Genomic DNA, 22,461 nt, shown 5'->3' with positions numbered 1-22,461 from the left:
CAAATGTCTTGGATGTCTTGGAACCCATTCTGTAGAGCAGTCTGGCCTCGAACTCCTAGAGATCTGTTTGCTACCTGACTCTGATTCCCAAGTACTGGGATTTAAGGCATGTACCACTACTGCCCAACCCGAGACTGAATTTTGAAAGTTTTTTTTTTTTTTTTTTTTTGGTTCTTTTTTTCAGAGCTGGGGACCGAACCCAGGGCCTTGTGCTTCCTAGGTAAGCGCTCTACCACTGAGCTAAATCCCCAGCCCCTAATTTTGAAAGTTTTTAAATTAGTAAAAGTCCCGAAAAAAAGAAAAGAAAAAAAATTAGTAAAAGTCGTGGGACATTTACATTTGTAATATGTCTTATATTTGTGATATCAGTCTGAGGTCTTAGGGATTAATCAAAACTAGAAAACGTTTATATCTTAGTAAACGAAGTGTTCATGTATCAAGCTAACAAGGGGTCAACTGCGCTGATGAATCGTAAGTCAACTTGACACAGGCTAGAGCCAGTTGAGAGTAAGGAATCCCAACTGAGAAAATGCCAATGTAGGATAGGGCTGTAGGTCTATTAATGAGCCCCTTGTGGGTGGGGGACACCTCTGGTCAGGTGGTCGTCAGTTCTGTCAGAAAGTGGGCTAAGCAAGGCATGGGGAACAAGCCAGTAAGCAGCATCTCTCCACGGCCTCTGCATCAGCTCCTGCCTCCAGTTTCCTGCCCTGTTTCAGTCCCTGCCCTGACTTCCCTCAGCGATGGACTGTTACCTGAAAGTTTAAATGGAAATAAACCTTTTCCTGCCCAGGTTGCTTTGGTTAGGGTTTCATCACTGCCATGGAAACTCTATCTAGACAGTTTTGTGTGTGAGAGAGAGTGGTGGGTACACGTGGAGAGGCCAGAGGATGTTTCTGTCCTTCCCTTCATGCTATGATGGTTTGTATGTGCTTGGCCCGGGGAATGGCATCATTAGAAACTATAGCCCTGTTGGAGGAGGTGTGACCCTGTTGGAATGGGTGTGTCACTGTGGGGACAGGCTTTAAGACCCTCATCCTAGCTGCCTGGAAGCCAGTATTCTGCTAGCAGCCTTCAGATGCAGATGTAGAACTCTCAGCTCCTCCTGCACCATGCCTGCCTGGATGCTGCCATGTTCCCGCCTTGATGATAGTGGACTGAACCTCTGAACCTGTAAGGCTGCTCCAATAAAACGTTGTCCTTATAAGACTTGCCTTGGGGGCTGGGGATTTAGCTCAGTGGTAGAGCACTTACCTAGGAAGCGCAAGGCCCTGGGTTCGGTCCCCAGCTCCGAAAAAAAGAACCAAAAAAAAAAAAATAATAAAAAAAAATAAAATAAAAGACTTGCCTTGGTCACGGTGTCTGCTCACAGCAGTAAAACCCTAGCTAAGACACATACTCTACCTAATTTCCCTGGAGCTGGGCTGGCTGCCAATAAATCTCACTGATATTTCTGTCTCTGGCCCCTTTGTGAACACATACTGTACACACACACACACACACACACACACACACACACACACACATTTGTTGACATCAAACTTTCAATTCTTTTGTCTCAGCTTCCCATCTGCTTGGAACTACAGAAGGATGTGCGCCCCAATACCTAGCTAATACAGATTCTAGTTTTAAATATGAACCCCACTTCTTCTCTTTGTTGTATTGGAGACTGAACCCAGAGGCCTGCCCATGTTAGGCAAGTACCCTACTGCACAGCCATATCCATGGTTACATTCTGTTTTTCATTCAACACTCTCCTATGAGACTAGCCAACATTCTTACAAAGGGGGCTCTTCCCTTCCATCGCTGTGTGGTATTCCAGTGTCTAAACAATTTACAATGATACTATTTAGTTGGCCCTGGACACATTGAGTTGTTTCCAAGTTTTAGTTACTTGTAAAAAAGAGTAAGTGTGTATTCTTTTATAATGAAAAGAAAAAGGTCACTAAAAACAGTTTTTAGTAATGTCAGCAAACCTATTTATGGAACTTGTTCTACAGAGAGCCCAAGAACAGCTGCTGTCCTTCCCAGTCACTTGAATTGTTCAAAAGTCCCCTAACCTCCCCCTGAGGTCCCTTGCCACAGTTTAAACCCAGCTAAGAGTTATCATTGAATTCCCTTAGAGTTTTTTATTTACTGGTGGGAATAGTTTTGCAACCAGCCCTGTGCCTGGGCACTGGGGAGGACAGGAACCTGAGATGTTTATGTTCAGATCATGGTCATTTAATCCTTAGGGTATGTTGGGGTGCAGTGGGGGTGTGTGTGCAAAGTGAGACAGGAGAGGTCGGACAACCCAAGATGTTTTCCTGTTGTTTGCTTTGCCTGTTGGAGGGAGTCTCCTACGTAGCCCAGGCTGGTCTTGATCAATACTAGCTGCACCTCTCCTGAGTTATAGCGGTGTAAGCACCAGGACTTACACCTTGAGGAGCAGCTGGCTGTTTGGACCAGGCAGGTGCTTGGTTGTCTCGGGAGACAGCGGGCTAATGACTCTCTTCCTATGGAAAATTCCTGAGATGTGTGCGATGTGGCTTTAATTTGCTGAGATTTAAGCTTGAAGCCGAATCTCCACCTTGGAGGTCCACTGATGCCTGCATCAGGGAAGGATGCTGGTTCTCAGCTCTCAGGGTGACACTAAGCCATGCATGTGGGCTCCACCCAAGAGATCAGGGAGCTGAGGACCCAGGCTCTGGAGGTTCTGCTTCTCCTATGCAGAGGCTGAACAAGAATAGCAAACCGAGGGAGGCCAGGGGCTTGCAATTGCCTCCAAAGTTCCAGTCCCCTGGCACTCTGTCCCTGTGTTGGGGACTCACTCTGGTTGGTCTGCCCATCCCCACCTTCTTCTTGTCAAGACACTCGGAGGAGTTGACCCTGAAGTGTTTTACTAGTGGCTGTGCAGAGACAGCTGACAGCTGTCAAGACTGTTCTACATCCAGAGTCCTCAGAGGCCATGGCCAGTGTCCAGCCATCTCACCCCCAGCTCCTGTGCATCCCAACTGTCTGACTTGAGAGCTGGAGAGCCGGACCCAGAATAGCCCTATCATTCAGGCTTGCTGGCCCAGAAGGGGGTCAGCTTCCTTTTGCACTTCCTTACAAATCTCACCCCAAGAAGAAACTTAATAGTCTCTTCCTCTGGTGTAGCACGGTGCGTGCGTTTGTGTGTGTGTGTGTGTGTGTGTGTGTGTGTGTGTGTGTGTGTGTGTGTGTGTGCTCTTACAGGTCAGGCGTGTCTGTGTGCAGCGTTGACATCTCAGGACCTCTACATTGGAGGTCCCTGAGTGTTTTTCTGAGGTTGACTTTGACATAAATAACAGGTCAACGTATGTTGTTCTTGAAACTAGAACAGAGAGGGACTTTCCTTGTGCTTCTGGGAGAAGCGACCATGGCTACCTGTCCCACTTCCCCATTTAAAGGTGAACAGGACAAAGGCCCTTCCCTGATTACGAAGAGGAAGCAGGACCTTCAGGACCTACAGAGCCCCTTCCCCCATTCTCTTCTCAGGCCCAAGTATCTTCAGATGAGATTGTGACAGCCAAGCCTGGCCACTACATTTCTGGAATTAGGGGCCCTGGTCTTCAAGGAACAGTCAACCAGTGATTGATTGGTCAGGGTGTTTAACTATCCCTCCTTATCTCTGCCCTGAAGTTAAGGCTGTTGCTTCTTGCTGAACACCTGCCCACTCACCTGCACACAGACTGTGTCCCTGCTAGGCCCACCCATCGAGGTAGCTCTTGATGTGACCCCTGCTGCAATGCTCCACAGTGTGTGGGTGTAGGGGGGCTGGCTACATTCTCTTTTTGCAGATGAAATCACTTTAAAACAGTAGCAGAAGAGAGGTTTAAGGGTATAGAAGAAGACTCCAGGTCTAGCTCTGTCTCTCTGTCCCGTCCATGTTTGTGGACAGGATTTTAGAGAGTCACCCTGCTCTCCTGAGTCAAGCCTATAACCCTCTGATTGTTTAGTCAAATACAAACATGGGAGGCTGTGTTTGGGAGGTAAAGTTCCTCTGGTGCAGCAGTGTGTGTGTGTGTGTGTGTGTGTGTGTGCTCCTGCAGGTCAGGTGTGTCTGTGTACAGCGTTGACATCTCGGGACCTCTACATTGGAGATCCCTGAATGTTTTTCTGAGGTTGATTTTGACATAAGTAACAGGCTAGGTATGTTGATCTTGAAACTAGAACAGAGAGGGACTTTCCTTGTGCGTGACTTTAAAGGGACATTTCTGATTCTAAGAGAAGGATGCATGAAGGGAGAAGGTTCTAGACCCCTGGGATTACAGTGCTAGCATTACAGATGTGCGATCGTGCCCAATTCAAGAGATGGGGTTTCACAGGAGGCAGTCGCGTCTGGTCACGTCAGGAACATTAGATTTCTAGTAGAAAAGCCAAGGGGCAGGTCTGGAGCGCTGCAGAGGCGAGGCCCTCTCTTTTCAGCTAGAACATTGGTAGAGAACAGACAGCATCAAGGGACTGGAGCTATGGCTCAGTGGTTAAGAACACTTGCTCCCACAGAGGACCTGAGTTCGGTTCCCAGCACCCACATGGCAATTCAGAACATCTGTTAACGTCAGTGCTAGGAGATCTAACACCCTCTTCTGACCTTTGCGGGTATAAGGTACATTGGTGGTATACATACATACATACATACATACATACATACATACATACATGTAAAGGACTCATGCACATAAAGTAAACAGATCTGTAAATAGACATTAAAGGGAATATAGAATCTGCTGTCTGGCATTATTAATTATTATTATATTTATTATTATTATATTTATTATTTATTTTAAGACAGGGTCTCATCTCTCCCCAGCAGTGACCCTCACACTGGCTCTATAGGTGAAAATGGCCTTGATCTTCCTGCCTCCACTTTCCAAGCACTGGGATCTCGAGTGGTCACCATCACCCCCACCCCGCCCCCAGCTTTTACCTTAAGAATTCTTAAGCACACAATGCAGCAGCATCCCGTGCAGAGGCAGGCAGGCAGTGTTGTGCAATGGTCACCGCCATCTATCTCCAGGATGTTTTCATCACTCCCAACAGAAGGTTTATACGCCTTAAGCAATAGCTCTCCACCGCCAACCCTCCCCCGATCCACTCCCTGATCCACTTTCTGTCTTTTGCCTTACTTCATTGCACCACGCCTGCCAGGTTCACCCCTGCTGTGGGCAGGTGTCACAATCTCGTGTCCTTTTGTGGCCAAACAACATTATAATGTATGACGGTTTTCACGTGGGAATGTATGTTTGTTATTTTTTAAAGATCTATTGATTTTATGTATGTGAGTACACTGTCGCTGTCTTCAGACACACCAGAAGAAGGCATCGGATCCCATTACAGATGGTTGTGAGCCACCATGTGGTTGCTGGGAACTGAACTCAGGACCTCTCTCCAGCCCCTGTTTGCTTGGTTTTAAGAGGAGGTTTAAGAGCCTGAGTGTAAACTATGTTGCCCAGGCTATTCCTGCCTGGGGTTTCACAGGCAGCTGGGATTCTGGGATGTGCTACCGTGCAGTGAGACCACACACTCTCCATCCTTTCACACACCGGCAGACACTCTTGGCCTGGCAAACAATACCGCTGTGAATAAGTGCCCCCACCCCCCGCTGTTTCTGGAGCCTGGATCTCTTGTAGCCCAGGCTAGCTTTCAACTCCTGTTCCTCTTGCCTCTTTCCTTCCCACATGCAGGAATGCAGGATTCCAGGTCACTACACCCAGCCTAGCTCTTTCATATGGGTTGGGGAAAAAGATAAAACAGTTGAGTATCCAGTTCCTGAAGCCCTCCAGAATATTCCAGAGGAATGCGAGGGGTGCGCGCATGCGCATGCGCGCACCTTCACACGCATGCACCTTATAAAAGAAGACCCCAACATGGGCTAAACTAGGCCCACATCCCCTGGCCTTAAAGCAAATGGGATTGAAAGAAAACCTTCAGTTAGAAGAACTACAGTTAATCATTCCCCAGACGCTGACACACAGCACATAATGCGTTCAGTAGGATCTTCTTCCTGGCATGTTCAGCTTGTAGAACCTGTTCCATGGGTTTTTGTGTATGGCCTGTACTGAGTGACTGGCAGGGGCAGGGACCTCGCTGGTCTACATGAGTAGGTCCTGCATCAATACTTATGGGATAAATGGCCACTGGGGAGTCTGATAGTGGGGAAGTCCGGCTGGCTTGGCTGCTGTTCGCAGGGCCTGGCCGAAGTCCAGCAATCTGAAGGACAGCTATACTCTTGTTTTCTCCAAGGCTCACACCACGGAGTGTTTCCTGTCCTTATCAGTACATTTCCCCCTTTTTATTTTAGCAATACTTACAGTTGTGTTAGCAACAGATACTCTAGGCTGGTGCAATGGTCTGTGCTATAGTCCCAGCCCTTGGAGAGGCGGAGCACGGAGGATAGCTTGACTTAGGGGTGGAGTTGGGATTAGCCCAGGCAATTCAGGGAGATATTTTCTTTGGGATGGGAAAAAAAAAATATATATATATAATTTAAAAGTGTAATAGATATGTATAAGTTTTCTATTATGTTTTGAATTCTCATAATGTCACCAATATTCATGTAAAGATTTATAATTATTATAGATAATTAATATATAATAAAGTATATGTCAATTTATTTATTTATTTTTTCCGGGGCTGGGGACCGAACCCAGGACCTTGCGCTTCCTAGGCAAGCGCTCTACCACTAAGCCAAATCCCCAACCCTGTCAATTTATTTTTTTAAAACGGTCTGGGTAAGCCTGGCTGTCCTGAAACTTCCTATGTACAACAGGCTGGCCTCGAATTCACAGAGATCTGTCTGCTCTGCCCCCTGAGTGTTGGGGTGATGGTCTCATGTAGTACAGGCTGGTCTGGAACTCACTATGGAGTGGAGGATGGCCCAAAATTCCTGATCCTCTTGTCCTCCTACTGCCGAGTAGGACCATATCTGACTCACCCCTATCTAGTTAGACAGGCTGCATCCTGATACTTCGTGTGCCAATGAGGAACACAAGGGCTACTTTACACCAACATCATCTTCCTCAGGTATGTGAATGCTGGTGTTCACAATCCATTAGTTATGTAAGCCCTCTGTTCTCCCTTTTGTCCTAGGGATTGAATCTAAAGCCTTGCCTGTGTTAAACAAGAACCTACCACCCAGTTGCCCCCCCCCCTTTTTTTCCTTTTTCTTTTTTTTTTTTTTTTCGGAGCTGGGGACCGAACCCAGGGTCTTGCGTTTGCTAGGCAAGCGCTCTGCCACTGAGCTAAATCCCCAACCCTCCAGTTGCCCCTTTTAACCTTTCTATTTTACAGTTGACCTTAACCAAAAGACCAAGGCATACAATGCCCTTCTTTTTACATCTATCTCTTATATATTTATCTTTTTTTGTTTTGTTTCTGTTCAGCTGTTGTTTTTAAGACAAGGGCTCACTCTGTAGCCGGCTTAGAACTCTGCCTTTCAAGTGCTGGGATTAAAGGCGTGCGGCATTGTGGATTTATTGATGAGCTCATCCGTGTGTGTGTGTGTGTGTGTGTGTGTGTGTGTGTGTGTGTGTGTGTGTATGTGTGTGTGTGACTGTGTAAGCACATGGAGCTCAGAGAACATTTGGGGGGAGGAGTTAATTAGGGTTTTACTGCTGTGAACAGACACCATGACCATGACAAGTCTTATAAAGGACAACATTTAATTGTGGCTGGCTTACAGGTTCAGAGGTTCAGTCCATTATAAAGGCGGGAGCATGGCAGCATCCAGGCCGGCATGGTGCAGGAGGAGCTGAGTTCTACATCTTCATCTGAGGAGAGCCAGGAACAGACTGAGCATCCTCAGGCAGCTAGGAGGAGGGTCACCAAGCCCACCCCCACAGTGACACACTTCCTCCAACAAGGCCACACCTTCTAATAGTGCCACTCCCTGGGTCAAGCATATGCAAACCATCACAGGGGGAGTCTGTTTTGTCCATCCACCACATGGGCCTGGGCCATTGACCTCATCAGCAGTCCCTTTACCCACAGCGCCATCTCCCAGGCAATGACATACTCGACATTTTGAAATAGAGTCTCACTGAGTAGCTTGGTCTGGCCCTACCTCAATGCAGTCCTGTGGCCTCAGCCTCCCACAAGAGTGCATCACCACACATGGCTTCCTCTGCACTTGACAACTCTTGTTTCAAGAGTCCATAGGCTAGACCGCAAAAGGGTATGAGGTGAAACCCGGGTTGAGAGTTGGCTCTGGCCAGGTGTGGGGACAGAGGTCTCCCGTCTTATAATTCGGGAGGAAGATCAGGAGTGCCAGGAGTTCCGGGTCAGCCAACCCTACATACTGAGATTCCATGTCAAAAACTGGGGGTGGGGGTGGGGGATGGGAGAATATGAGTATTACTCTGAAGTTTGGCATGGTAGTAGGTGCCTGCAGTCACAGTATTCAGGACGCTGAGGCAGGAGGATAATGATATTGAGGTCAGCATGGGTTACATGGTGAGAGCCTGTAACAAAAAAAGGAGGAGGGGGGTTGGGGATTTAGCTCAGTGGTAGAGCGCTTGCCTAGCAACCACAAGGCCCTGGGTTCGGTCCCCAGCTCCAGAAAAAAAAAAAAAAAGGAGGAGGAAGAAGAGGAGGAGGAAAAAGAGGAAGAGGAGGAAAAGGAGGAAGAGGAAGAGGAGGAGGAAAAGGAGGAAGAGGAAGAGGAGGAGGAAGAGAAGGAAGAGGAAGAGGAGGAGGAGGAAGAGGAAGAGGAAGCAGTAGCACCTGGATGGCAGAAGTATGTGGATCTCTATGTGTTCAAGGCCAGCCTGGTCTTCACAGAGAGTTCTAGGTCAGCTAGGGACTCATAGTGAGACCTTGTCTAAGAAAGGAAGAGGGGAAAAAGAGAGGGAGAGGAGGAGAGAAGCAAAAAAGAGACCTTGCTGTTAGGGGCTGGCTTCCCTCCCCTCCTCACAGCCCTAGGATGCAGCATGGCGCTAGTCACTGGCTGGAATTTGGTGCCAACTCTAGTTCACTCTTCCGTGCTGGCAATGACCTCTGCTTGCCACCAGGTGGCGACGCTTCCTCATGTCAGAAGACATTAATCACCCTCCCTACCGGACCAAAGGTTTGGGGCTTCCTTCCTCGCTCCTTTGTCCTGGATAGAGCTGGGCTCCTGGACCATTTCTTTTTTATTTAATAAAAATATATCTGTTGTGGACATTTCAAGCATTCACAAAGCCTGTGAGCCCCAGGGAGCCAAGAACCAACCCACATCCTGACTATGGAGCTCTCCAACCCGAGCTCAGAGTCCGCAAATTCTTCAGGCCCCCCTTGGCTCCTCCCATCCTAAGCCTGGCCCCGCCTCCCAGCCCTCCAGGGAAGGATCCCAAAAGACCCAGTAGGATCCCAAAGTCTCCCTCTGCTCTCAAGCCAGCACACTGCTCTCGTCTAACCAGTGAATACTTCCTCTGGCTCTGGCTCTGCCCCTTAGGAATTAAGGCGCAGCCGACTGGCACTCTCCAGGTTCTCTCCCGGTGGCATCTGAAAGCCAGGATGAATTTCAGCAGCCTCACACCCTTCACAACTACTACTGTCTGAGGCCCAGGCTCACCAAGGCCTCTTCCTGGGGCTGGGGGGTGGAGACAAGCCCTGGTTGGTATCTGTGCCTCAGACCAGAAGCATACAGCGGCGCTATTCCCACTGGATTATGAAGTATCCAGAAAGATCCTGTGTACACCAGGATGTCCTCCACATGCCTGCTCTCTAATTCAGTGGCTGAGATAATGCCGCCTCCTGTCTCACAAGGCGACTAGATTAAAATGAGCTTATTGGGGCAGGCCCCCATTTAACTGATGTTCCGTCTGATGGTTTTGCCTTTTTAAAAAAGATTAATTCGGACAGACTAATTTTAAAAGATTAAAAAAGGACACTTTTGAAAAAACAAGTAAACTTAAAATTTTTAAAAATTATTTATTTTATGTGCATTGGTGTTCTGCCTGCATATATGTCTGTGTGAGGGGTCACATCCTCTGGAACTGCAGGAATAGACAGGTGTGAGCTGCCCTGTGGGTGCTGGGAATTGAACCCCAGTCCTCCGGAAGCATAGTTGATGCTTTTAACCCCTGAGCCATTGCTTCAGCACCAAAGGATGCTGTTCTTGTTTGTTTGAGATTGGGCCTCACTTTGTAGCCCTGGCTGTCCTGGAACTCCCTATGTAGACCAGGCTGGCCTCAAACTCAGATCTGAGCACAGGACATTCTTTAAGGGTCCCAGTATACAAATGCGCTGATACTCACTTTTGCTTTTAATAAACGTTTTATTTTGGAAAAAAATCTTAGCTGATGGAATAAGAACAGTACAGAACTTCCACACTTGCCCGACACTGAGCGTCCTCTCGTGTGACCTTCATACACCAACCAGCTTCTACAAAGTCTAATTCAGGCCCTGGCTGTATCCCAGCACTAAATAAATTCACATTATCATGTTACTTCTCTGTTGTTGTTGTTTTTTTTTTTTAAACGTTGTAAAGATTACTTGATTTATATGCCTAGGTATTTTCTCTGCATGTGTCCGTGCACCGTATGCATGCAATATCCATGGAGGCCAGCAGGGGACATCAGGTCCCGAGGAACTGGAGTTAAAGATGGCTGACTTAGTAGTAGTGAACCCAGGTCCTCTGGAAAAGCAGTAACCATTGAGCCACCTCTCCAGCCCTGCTCTTCTGTTTTTGAGGTGGGATCTTGTGTAACCCCAGTCAGCTTTGAACTGATCCTCCTGCCTCCACCCCTCAAGTGTTAGCATTACGGGTATATGCCACCCCGCCCAGCTGCCATTTCTGAATCCTTATTATCTAGACATTTAAATTCTTTTCTTTCTTATTTAGACAAGGTCTCACTACACATAATTCAGGTGGGCCTTGAACTTGGAGAGATCCACCCGCTTCTGCCCTCAGAGGCTCCGATTAAATGCTAGTAGCCCATACCCATCAATCCAGGCATTTTTACAGATTTCTCTTTAAAAAAGGACAGTTTTTCTCGTTCTTCTACTGGCACAAATAAAAAGCCAAGCTGGGCTGGAAAAGAAAGTTTTTGAAAATGACTTCACTTGGGGCTGGAGGGATGTCTCAGCGGTTAAGAGCACTGGATGCTCTTCAAGAGGACCTGGGTTCAATTCCCAGCACGAACTGAAACCACAAACTAACTTCCAGTTCCAGTGCTCTGACACCCTCACACAGACATCCATGCAGGCAAAACACCCATAAACATAACATAAAAATAAATTATATATATTTATAATATATATATATCTTAAAAATGACTTCCCTTGAATCCAAGCTAATACACACAAGAAGCCAGAGTGCAGCCCCTTTAATTTACAAGCCCAGGGCCAGTCAATTGCTGGGGGGAGGAGGGTCAGGCATTCTTGACTTCTGCCTGCATATATGTCTGTGTGAGGGGTCACATCCTCTGGAACTGCAGGAATAGACAGGTGTGAGCTGCCCTGTGGGTGCTGGGAATTGAACCCCAGTCCTCCGGAAGCATAGTTGATGCTTTTAACCCCTGAGCCATTGCTTCAGCACCAAAGGATGCTGTTCTGAAAACTGAAAAAAATGCTAAGCCTGTGCTCGCGCACAGGCGCTCTCGTGTGTGCGGCTGCGGGCAATCCTCCGGGAGGACTGTGAGCTCTCCTGTCAGTACTCAGCATTCCTGGCATTTCAGCCTCCCCACTCAGCCCACGCCTGGTTCCCCAAGGCTGTGAAACTGACTGAGTGTGTGGCTGAGTGGGCAGGGGGCATGGGGCATGGGGCATGGTCCATCCACCAAGTCCCATCACAAAGGGGCCTCTCTAAAGGCAGCCCTCGGTACAAAGGTCTATTTGGGGAGAGAACCATTCCTGAAGGTATGGTTCCTTAAGGAAGGGGCTTAAGAGTGTGGCTGCACACACACACACCCTCCACATTAGAAGAAAGGGAGGGGGTCAGCTGTGGTGACATGTGCCTGCCACCCCAGCACTTGGGAGGCTGAGGCAGGAGGACTGCTTCAAGGGGGAGGCAAGCCTGGTCTGCATGACAAGCCGAAGGCTAACCCGGGCCACACAGTGAGACCCTGTCTCTAAAAACCAGAGAACTGTCGGGATGGTTCGTCATGTAAAGGTGCTTGTCACACAAGCCTGACCAGTCTGTGGACCTGGTCTAGAATCCACAGAAAGGTGAGAGGAGTAAACTTACTTCATATAGCTGACCTCTAACCTCCACACGGGAGCCATACATGGCACTTGGCACACCTCCCCCATGCACACATAAGAAGAAATAAAATAACTGGGGAAAAAATGCCAGATAGAGAAAAAAGAGAGGGGTATCTATCTTTAGTCTAAGGTTAGACCTCAAATGGCAGAGGTTATCCCTCAAGGTCATCAGCATCCTGGGCCTGGCTTTGACTGAAAAGGAGAATTTGTACCTGTTTTGTTTTGTTTTGTTTTGTTTTGTTTTTGAGGGTTTCACACTCATTATGAGCTCTGGCTACCAAACTAATTATCCTCTTGAATGCTGGGCTGATCCAGGTTTTTTGAGATGCATTTGAAATCTGTTTCACGAGAGGAGACATCGTGGGTTCAACGGCAAGGCAGATCTGAGCCCTGTGCCCGTCTCCAGGGACAGCAGCTAGAGACTTCTGTGTTCTCAGCTACCTTTCGGTTTGAATCCATGTGTGTCTGCCTGTAGATCACAGCAGACCTCTGATGGTGTACGCTTGCTTTCCCAACAGGCCAAATGCAGAAAGCCTTTACGCAGTGACAGCCCTCTTCTTGGGCTTACCCAGGCTATGCAGGTGAGCCCCTCCCTGAGGCCACATGCACTTGGGGCAGCGTTGCATGGAGCAGGTGGAAAGAGGCCGCTGGATACTCAGGTGAAGGTCTTGTTACCCTCCCCAGCCCTCCACGAGGAAGTGAAAACAGTCAACAAGCCCAGCTGGAATAATCCTTTTGCAAGGGGGCACAGCTGAATGCCCCAAGATGGCGGTTGCTTGGCTGGGAGGATAAACACACACCACACACACTCCATACATGCTATAATTATTACCCCTACATGCAAACTTTTCTCAGCCAGAAGTGGCTCACATCCCAGTCCCTGTGCCTGCCCCTGACACTCAGAACCCCTAAACATGCTCCCCCTGGGGTGCTAAAGCCAGCCTCTCCCAGCAACCCTTACTCACCAGCATGGTAGAGCAGCTCCCGAAGTCCTGGCGCCTCTCGGAGGTCTGGGCATCGCTGACTTTTCCTTCTTGGCCTAACAACGTGCAGCACTTCTAGGGCAGTATACTTGCTGATTGCTTCCTTAGCTAATACTCACAACAACCAGCTAAGACACTGCCAAAGAATTACTCACAGCCGGCCGGCCCAGGCTGAGGTGCCTGCAGCTGCAAGAGGATGGAGAGGCTGTGGGAGAAAGACGTGTAGCGGACCCTACCAAGGCACTGCAGACTCCCCCAGCACCTGGAAGCCAGCATGCTAGCACAGGAGAGAAGCAGCAGCCTACGTCAGTGCCTCCCCATCCCAGCACCCACAAAGGGCACACTAGTCAGGGTTCAGCTGGAGGGGCAGCACCACCAGGAGGGTTCAGCAATGCCTTCCGGCTTCCATGAGGAGGCTGAGCCAGGAGTTCAAGACCGGCCTGGACAATACGGTGAGACTGAAGAGAAGGCTCAGCGGTTAAGAGCACTTGCTGCTGGGGCTGGGGATTTAGCTCAGTGGTAGAGCGTTTACCTAGGAAGCGCAAGGCCCTGGGTTCGGTCCCCAGCTCCGGAAAAAAAAAAAAAAAAAAAGAGCACTTGCTGCTCTTACAGAGGATCCAGGTTCAGTTCTGAGCACCTATATGGGGACTTACAAGCCTCTGACACCCTCTTCTGGCCTCCGGGGGCACCAGGCACACACATAGTATATACACATCGGGCAAAGCACTTTATACACCATAAAAACAAGCAAATCTTTAAGAATAAAAATGAGCGGGGTTGGGGATTTAGCTCAGTAGTAGAGCACTTGCCTAGCAAGCAAGGCCCTGAGTTCGGTCCCCAGCTCCGAAAAAAAAAAAGAAAAAAGAAAAAAAAAAAAAAAAAGAGCCAGTAAGACGGGACAGCAGACAACGGGCAAAGACACTTGCTACCAAGCCAGGCAACCTCAGTTAGATCCCAGAACCTGCATGGCAGGAGAGAACTGACTCCTGCAAGCTGTCCTCTGAACTCTGCACACACACATGCTATGACATGCACCCCATCCCCACCTGCAGTAATCAAACAAAGAAACGCAAAACAACAATGACTGCCGTCAACCAAACCCAAATAACCAGTGCGGCCGGTCAGGAAGTGTTTCTTCTTCCGGGGAAACCTTGTGTGGTTCCTCAACTGGTTGTCAGAGGATAGGGTGCACTCTTTTCTTCAGAGCAGTGACTCAGGAAGCGGCTCCTAGGCCGGTGTTCGGGTGGATGCCTGTGGACTCCGCCCCCAGTTACACAGAAAACTGACCATTACCTGCCGGCTGCCTTAATGTTCAGTTGATGGAGCCGTTGCCTGGCAGGTGCGGGACCTCAGGGGACCCAGCACTGCAAACAAAAAGGGTCCAGATCCGGATTTGTGCATCCCTCGACCCCAGCAAAGAGGCCGCTTTCTGTGGTAGACAGCGGTTAACAGAGACTCACAAGTTGTCTTCCTACAGAGAACAAGACTGTGGTGTCCCACCCTAAAGGCTTGGCGGTCCTCTAGGAAGGGGGTGGGGCCTGAAGAGTTGAAGGTAACAAATGTCTTCAGGGAAACAGTATTTGCCACACACCACAGGGCCAGTGCACACAGGAACTCAGTGGCTGTGACTGTACTCATAAGACCTCCACAAGGTCAAGTCAGCCAAAAACTCCGCGTGGACTGGGGCGGGGCTCATGAAGTCCCGCCCCTAGCTGAGGAGCGATTGGCAATTGGTGTCTGCTGGGCTGGGGGCGGGGTCAGACTTGAGGGAAACAGTCCAGGAAGGATTGTCTTCAGTGGATGATTCTATATCAATGCAATATATAGACAGCACTAAATGGTCTTAGAGAACTTAAATAGATAGCGCACGAAGACGGAGGGGATTGTGAGAGAGGCCCTTAGCAGCTTGACTGGCTCGCAGTGGCTCTGCCTTCGCCAGCCCCACTTTGTGCCTCCGCATGCTGGTCACTATCTGGAGCTGCCGCCGATTCTCCTTTGAGCTGACTCCCTTGCTACCACCCAGCTAGGGAGGATTAGGCTGGGAGGATGTGGTGTCATTTCCACCTCTCCAAGGGCACTTGACATAACACTGCCCGACACAGTAGATTACAGCCCAAGAATCCAGTGGAGGCAAGAGAAGCCTGAGTCTGAGGCCAGCCTAGCCTTCATACCAGGACTGTGTCTTAGGAAGTGGGGCCAAAGGGTGGGGGGGGGGAGCGGTGTGCAGCAGCGGCTTCTACAGTAAGGGACTCTGTTGCCAAGCCTAACGACCTAAACGTGATCCCTGGAATCCACATGATAAATAGAAAGATCAAATTCCAAGAAGCTGACCTCTGATATGTGACTGTGCACACACATAACACGAATGAATGAATGAATGAATGAATGAATGAATGAATGAATGAAAAGCTTTTAGAAAGGAGCTGTGGTTTCTAATAGTTGTTATCCCAGTGCTTGGAAGACACAGAGGACAGCCTAGGCTACATGAAACTGCCTTTAAAAACAATCAAAATGGCAAAGCAAAACAAAAGCTTTACACATGGGAGGAGCCTTGTGGCAGTCACCTGGCCCCAGCAAGACAGCCCTGTTGGCACAATCTGTGTGGGAAACCAAAAGCCCACAAACCCCACCTCACCTCACCCCTGCCTAGGGTGTGGGAATCCAGAGGCCATGTCAATGTTCTCTAGTGAGGCTTGGCCAAGCTGGGGTCCCAGAGGTGGCCTCAAGAAAAGAAACCACGTTCACAAAAGAGATGGGGGTGAGGCCGGGCCGTGGCCTTCTCTTCTCTAAGAAGCAATGTTCTTTTATTTGTGATCTGGGAACCACAAGGACAAGAGCTTGAATCCCCTAACTTGAACGGAGGACAGCGCTGAGGACGGTCACTGTGGTTCTGACCACATTCCTCACATCCTCTTGGGCTTTGCCAATGACATTGCTCTGTCCTTGCATAGATGTTACTGGAAAGGCTGTCTGGGGAGTGGGATGGGGATCGTGGCTGAGGGTGCTGAGACCTAGGTCCACTGCTGTAACTGATCTCTTCCCGCCCTGAGAGACAACAGGGAGGAGCTTGACTCAGGAGCAGTAGTATCTGAGATGGGACTCAAGAGGGCTGACTTGGAGGTCTTGAACCTCAAACATTAGTGGTGCAGGAAGGATAGCTCAGTGGTTAAGAACATTCATCTGTTGTAAAGGACCTGAATTCAGTTCCCAGCACCCCTGTGGTGGCTCAGAACCATCTTTAACTTCTGTTCCAGGGGAATTTGATGCCTTCAGCTGACCTCCACAGGTTCCAGGTTTGCATGTGGTACACAGACATGCATGCAGGAAAGTCACATATTAATATCAGGGTAAGATCAGTATGTGACAGCATCTGCCCATGATGCAGGACTCAGATGGCAGAGGCAGGAAGTTGAAGGTAAGTTCAAGGCCACCTCAGGCACATAGGGAGCCCCAGACAAGCCAGGAGCCTCATATAAAGACAATGAAAACCCTCTCCGAGGAGGCACCACCATTTCCTGCTGCCCGGCTCAGGCACATCAGGAGCTGTGTGCAAGATAATCAGAGCCTGTCACTGGACCAAGGCAAGCCCTGGTCAATGGCCCATGACTTCCTGGCTTCTGGGGCTGCAGCCTGGGGCCTCTGCTCTGGTGGAGCTGGGGACTCAACTGCCAACCTTGCTAGAATTCAGGAGTTCATGTTTTCCTTTACCAGGTCTTTTCGAAACATTTTGGGTATTGAATGTAGATGTGCCCTTCTCTGGAGGCCGGAAGAGGACTATCTGCGTGCTGGGAACCAAGCCCAGGGCTTCTGCAAAAGCAGGAAGTACTCTTAATACTGAGCCATCGGAACAGCCTCAGTCTTCACTGGGTCTTGCAGATGGGGTATGTGGCAGCCAACAGTGCACGGTTAATCAAAGGAAAAACAGAAGCAAAGGAAAGCAGAGGAAGGAATGGGAGAGGAAGAGAGAGAAGGCACTCACGGGAAGGAACGGTCTCTCTGGGCGGCGAGGGATTAAGAACAGTTCGTGCTGTTTGAGACTGCCTTTGTGTTAAAAGTATCTTATGAAATGGGAGCTGACACTATGGAAATCAGTCTGGAGGTTCCTCAAAAACACTAAATATAGACACACCATATGACGCAGACACATACCCTAAGGGTATTACCCAAAGGACTTTCTACCCCACCATGAGACATTTGAACGTCCATGGTCATTGCTGCCCTATTCACAATACCCAGACAGTGGGACCAGCGCAGATGCTCCTAGATAGGGGAAAGAAATGAATAAAGAGAGTGTGGTATGTATATATGCTGGATGTATACATCTGACACAGGGTCTCACTATGTAGATCAGGCTGGTCTTGAACTCACAGAGATCCTCCGGCCTGCCTCCCAAGTGCTGGGATTTGGTTTTCCAGGATGGAATTTATGTATAGCCATCAAGAAAAATGAACTCAGGACAATAGCAGAAGATGGAAATCGTGGTGTTAGGCCAAACCAGCCAGACCCAGACAAGCACTGCGTGCTCCTTACATGTAGAACCTGTGTTTAAAATCTGCGTCTCTATGGGGGGCAGGGTCCCTGAGGATAGAATAGAGGATCATGAGAGGGGAGGAAGAGATCTTAAGGGAGAAACAGAGGTAGTCGTGGCGTTCATGACATAAGAAAGCAGAAGGAGACTGACTGGGAGGAGGAAGAAAAACAGAGAGGGGTAGGGGAAGAGGAGGGGGAGGGGGAGGGGGAGGGAAAATGAACGAGACACATGAGTATGAAGATGCAAAGAGGAGACAACACCTCATATGCTAACCCCCATCCCCCATCCCCCCCAAAAAAAACCCTAAAAAGCAAAACCTTGAGGACCCAGTGGTTAGGAGCATTTGCTGTTCTTCTAGAGGACCCAAGTTCGGTTCCCAGCTCTGATGCCAGTCGGTGTCACAACCACCTATACCTGAACCTCCAGCGGATAGGGACAACCTCTCCTGGTCTTCTGGGAACCTGCGCTCACACTATTCACACAACTGTTGGTGACCCCTTCCCTCCACACCGACAGGCTGGGGGCTAGGCGTGACGTGTCATTCTAGCCAATGGGATGTACGGGAAAGCCTTTGGACTTTGGGGAAAGACACAATGGTGTCTGCCTACCCGTCTACTTGACATGCAACTATTTTGGGGGGCTATGGCAGGAGGATCAAAGTGCTTAAATCCAATCTCAAAAAAATAAAATAAAATGAAAAAAATAAAATAAAGTCCTCATTTAGCAAGGGGAAAAAAAATCACTGCTGTCCCTGTCTGCAGCATGACCATTCGAGACATGCTTTGATCGCGTCTGCCCTAGGTGTAATCCTAGCTCCTGGGAGCCTGAGGCAGGGAGGCTGTCACAAGTTCAAGGCTAGCCTAAGCTACCAGGTAAGTTCCGAACCAGCCTGAGCTGCAAAGTAGGACCCTGCTCTCAAACAAACAAACAAACAAACAAACAAACAAACAACTCCAAACTTACCAACCAGGAACCAACCTCTGCTCTCAGTGTGGTGCTTTCCCAAGAGGCTGTTCTCTCTCGAAACTCGGCCTGTGGATGGAGATGCTCCGTGAGACCAACCGGCAAAGAGGGCGTGGCCCACAGAGAGGAGACAGTAAACACAGCCCCAATTTGTCTAGGTAGACACAGCCTTCTGGTTTCAGGGGAAGAAGCACCATGAGCTAGTTCTCAGCTGATACAACCACCCCCCTCTGCCCTCCATCCTCAGACAGGAGTTCACCAGAGACCGTCTGGAGAAACCGAGATTGGCTGAGGCCCCACCTTCAGTGAGGAGAGGAGAACCCACTCCCAGTAAGTGTCTGTAATTTATGGTTGTATTTGAGGAAGTCTAGCCCTTCTCCCCCCTACAGAAACCAAAGAGGGTCACCCCAATAAAGCCAGGTGCTGTCACTGAGCAGAGGCAGCCTCCCCTCCCCCGGAAGGAAAAAGCTCACATTACCCAATAAAGCTTCTCTTCCAGAGTTCTCTTCCAGTGACAGACCTCCCTAAGGTTTCTGGACCTGTCCCCTCAATTTGTCACTAAACATTTGGGCTCCTTGTGAGATCGGCTTCTCAGAACCAAGGGCCTGAAAACCACAAGTGCTTCTCCAAGGCCAAGATTGTGTTTCCACACTCGAACTCAACCAGGGTCTCTCCAAGCGAATTCGCAACCCGTTCTCCGCTTCCAGTGTCCTCTTCAGATGTTGGAAGTGGTCCCTGGAGGTGCCAGGGAACTAAGGCAGTGGGGGAAAGGAAAGGGTGTTTCCCTGTTCAGTAACCCAAGAGAGGACCTGTGTGTCTGGGACGGGCAGCCTGGCTCCACCTGTCTGACATGCTCAGCTCACTGCCCCCTCAGGCATAGCACAGCTGCTAGGAGCTAGGCAAGCTGCCAGCACCTACCTGGGCCCCTCCAGAGGTGTGCACTCACCTGTTCCTTGTCCCTCCCCACCGCTGCTCCTTTGCCCAGGGAAGCAGGCACCAGACCGCCTCCCCTGAGTCATCTGGATGCTAATCCAAGAGCTAATGGAGAAAAGAGAGAACAGAGAGGAGAGGAGAAGGGGGGAGAGGGAGGAAAACCCCCAGTCTCCACACCTGAGCATGCTGGCCTGTCCAGTCAGTCATGGGGGTGAGGCTGGGTGAGGCTGGGTGGGGCCTGGAGCTGTGCTTGGCCACGCTCAGGGCCAAATCTCAGGGCTGCTCTATCTCTGTAGGCAGCTATTTGGAGAAAGCAGTTCCACTGTCCATCCATGGGCTGGCTGGCTCTACTCCAGACCCTGGAATCCACAGGGCCCGGCGCTGTCCACGGGCAAAGGCATGGTCAGCTGCCTCTAGGAGCACAGAGGCCGCCTTCAGCTGTGAGGGGTCCCCTTCCTAAACTCTGCTGTGAGCACACAGGGTCCATCTGTCCCTCTTGCTCCTAGATGTCAGAAAGAAGCCCTGAATTCTTGGGGGCTGCTGGTTTGTTAAGGGGATGGCTTGGCTTGGTGGATTCACCAAGGTGCTGATTGGCATAGCTGAGCTGGGGGGCGGAGCCCTAGACTGAGAGCATCAAGGGCAATTTCCTTGTTACCCAGGATCAAGAGGTCTGAGCAGGCAGATTTCGCTTCTCTTCCCTTTCACCCCGTGCCTGGCATAGGGGGAGCATCTACAACACACAGCCCTGTCTGGGTGGAAGGTCACAGACGCAGTTGCGATGAAGCCAGCTGGACGTCTGTCACTTGGGTTCTGACCATGTGCTTCTGAGCTGTCCAAAGAAGGGGAGTCTTTGAGAGTCAGCCGAAGAGAACCGGCAGGCAAGAGCCCAAAGAGGAAGCTGGAGGCACACGGAGGGTTTCCCAGTAGATGCAGGGTGGGTTCCCAACTGTAAAACTCAAACCGGAAATACAGACCCCAGACCCCCCATTTTTCCTAAGGTAGCAGAGGGGCAGAGAAAGGAGCAGAGAGAACCCTGATGGAATTCACATAGCAACAGGAGGCAGCTGCCTGTGGCTGGGAGCGGCCCAGCAGGTCTCAGGCATCATTCAGGGTGTGCCTGTCTCCGAGGAACACTTTATGAAGCCGCAACTCAAAGCCGACACCTTTGCTCAGCTACCCCAAGGGGAGCCGACAGACACACTAGGCTTTGTTCCAGCAGCCGTCCTCCACGCTGGGGCAGTACCTGGGCAGGTTCTGGTAGTCCGACTAGTATTCTGACCCTTCTGTCCTCATAGTCAGGCTTCTGCCTTCCTCCCACACCAGACCCTGGATCACAGGCCTAAAAAAAAAAAATCCACAGTCATGACCAACTTCAGACTTCCCTGAGTCTTACATCATCCACCAGACCCTGGGGCTAGAGCCCAAACCAGTAAGAGCAAAAGGATTGCTGGCTGCTGCAAACCTCAAGGCAAGGTGCAGTGCAGCACGCCCTTAATGGGCTGAGGAAGCATTTATCAGGCTAGGCTAAAGAGGGGTGCGTGCATGTGCGTGTATGTGTGTGTGTGAGAGAGAGAGAGAGGGGAGTAGGGGTGTTCACTAGATTCAATTTAGGAAAAAAAAGGAGAATTATGTATTTACATACCAAGTCCCATGATAAGTCATCTGGGACCTCCCCAAGTAACAAGGCTGCCTGTGGTTACAGCTGGTGAGTCAATTAAAACACCCCACCAAGCCAATGAGGTCAGCTTCTCGGGAAGGAACAAAGGAAGCTGTCCCAAGCCAGTGGCCACTGCTTCAAGCACCGAACAGTGGTCCCGGAAAGCCTCCCCACCCCCCGCTGAAGCCTCTGACCAGAGCTGTGCTGCGGGGGACAGTCTGCCTCCCAAGGGGCTTTGGCAGTGTCTGAAAACATTTGTTCGCTGCACTGGGCGGGGCTAGAGATGCTCACCATCCTAGGTCCCGGGACAGGCCCCCACAAGAAGGATGGCGATCTAGATGTCAGAGCCCTGTGGTGGAGAAGCTGCCCCCATCCTCTGAAAGCCCCTTTCCTTCTGTGGAATTCACCAATTCACTCACGTGACCCTCAGCTCCAAAGATCCCCTGGTTCTCAGGACCACTACACTAGTGACCTCAGCTGGTTCTCACCACCACCACACTAGTGACCCCACAGCTGGTTCTCACCATCACCACACTAGTGACCCCACAGCTGGTTCTCACCACCACACTAGTGACCCCACAGCTGGTTCTCACCACCACCACACTAGTGACCCAGAGCTGGTTCTCACGACCACCACACTAGTGACCCAGAGCTGGTTCTCACCACTACCACACTAGTGACTCCACAGCTGGTTCTCACCACCACCACACTAGTGACCTCACAGCTGGTTCTCACGACCACCACACTAGTGACCTCAGCTAGTTCTCACCACCACCACACTAGTGACCCCACAGCTGGTTCTCACCACCACACTAGTGACCCCACAGCTGGTTCTCACCATCACCACACTAGTGACCCCACAGCTGGTTCTCACCACCACACTAGTGACCCCACAGCTGGTTCTCACCACCACCACCACACTAGTGACCTCACAGCTGGTTCTCACCACCACACTAGTGACCCCACAGCTGGTTCTCACCACCACCACCACACTAGTGACCCCACAGTTGGCAGGCACATCCCAGGTGACAAGGAGAACTCAACTTCTTTGTCTTAAGGAAAAGTCTTGCTCACGTCACCTCGTCCCATGGGACTTTCTGCACTTCTGAGCTGACAGTGGCCGCTCTGCCAAGGGCAGGAGGCCATGTCTGCTTTCACAGAGGCAGTGCTCAGAAAGACAGGGAGTTGATCACTCTCCAGGACCTCCAGAA

General features: G+C 50.0%; 1 long non-coding RNA gene and 1 other non-coding gene across 7 annotated transcripts in view; both read right to left on the bottom strand.

Annotated features, from left to right (window-relative positions):
• Positions 1-10,235: 10,235 nt before the first annotated feature.
• Positions 10,236-22,461, bottom strand: part of LOC103692514 (uncharacterized) — a 59,785-nt gene continuing 47,559 nt past the window's right edge. For all 6 annotated transcript variants that reach the window (XR_010066751.1, XR_010066752.1, XR_005505129.2 and 3 more), the window contains one exon: positions 10,236-20,932. This is a non-coding gene — a long non-coding RNA (uncharacterized LOC103692514). The remainder of the gene's footprint in view (positions 20,933-22,461) is intronic.
• On the bottom strand, positions 13,226-13,327 carry Mir34a (microRNA 34a). The gene has a single exon (NR_031850.1). It is a non-coding gene; the product is annotated as a microRNA 34a (primary transcript).

Source organism: Rattus norvegicus, chromosome 5 (assembly GCF_036323735.1).
Source record: "Rattus norvegicus strain BN/NHsdMcwi chromosome 5, GRCr8, whole genome shotgun sequence".
Classification (NCBI taxonomy): domain Eukaryota; kingdom Metazoa; phylum Chordata; class Mammalia; order Rodentia; family Muridae; genus Rattus; species Rattus norvegicus.
This window is presented reverse-complemented; position numbering and strand designations above follow the sequence as displayed.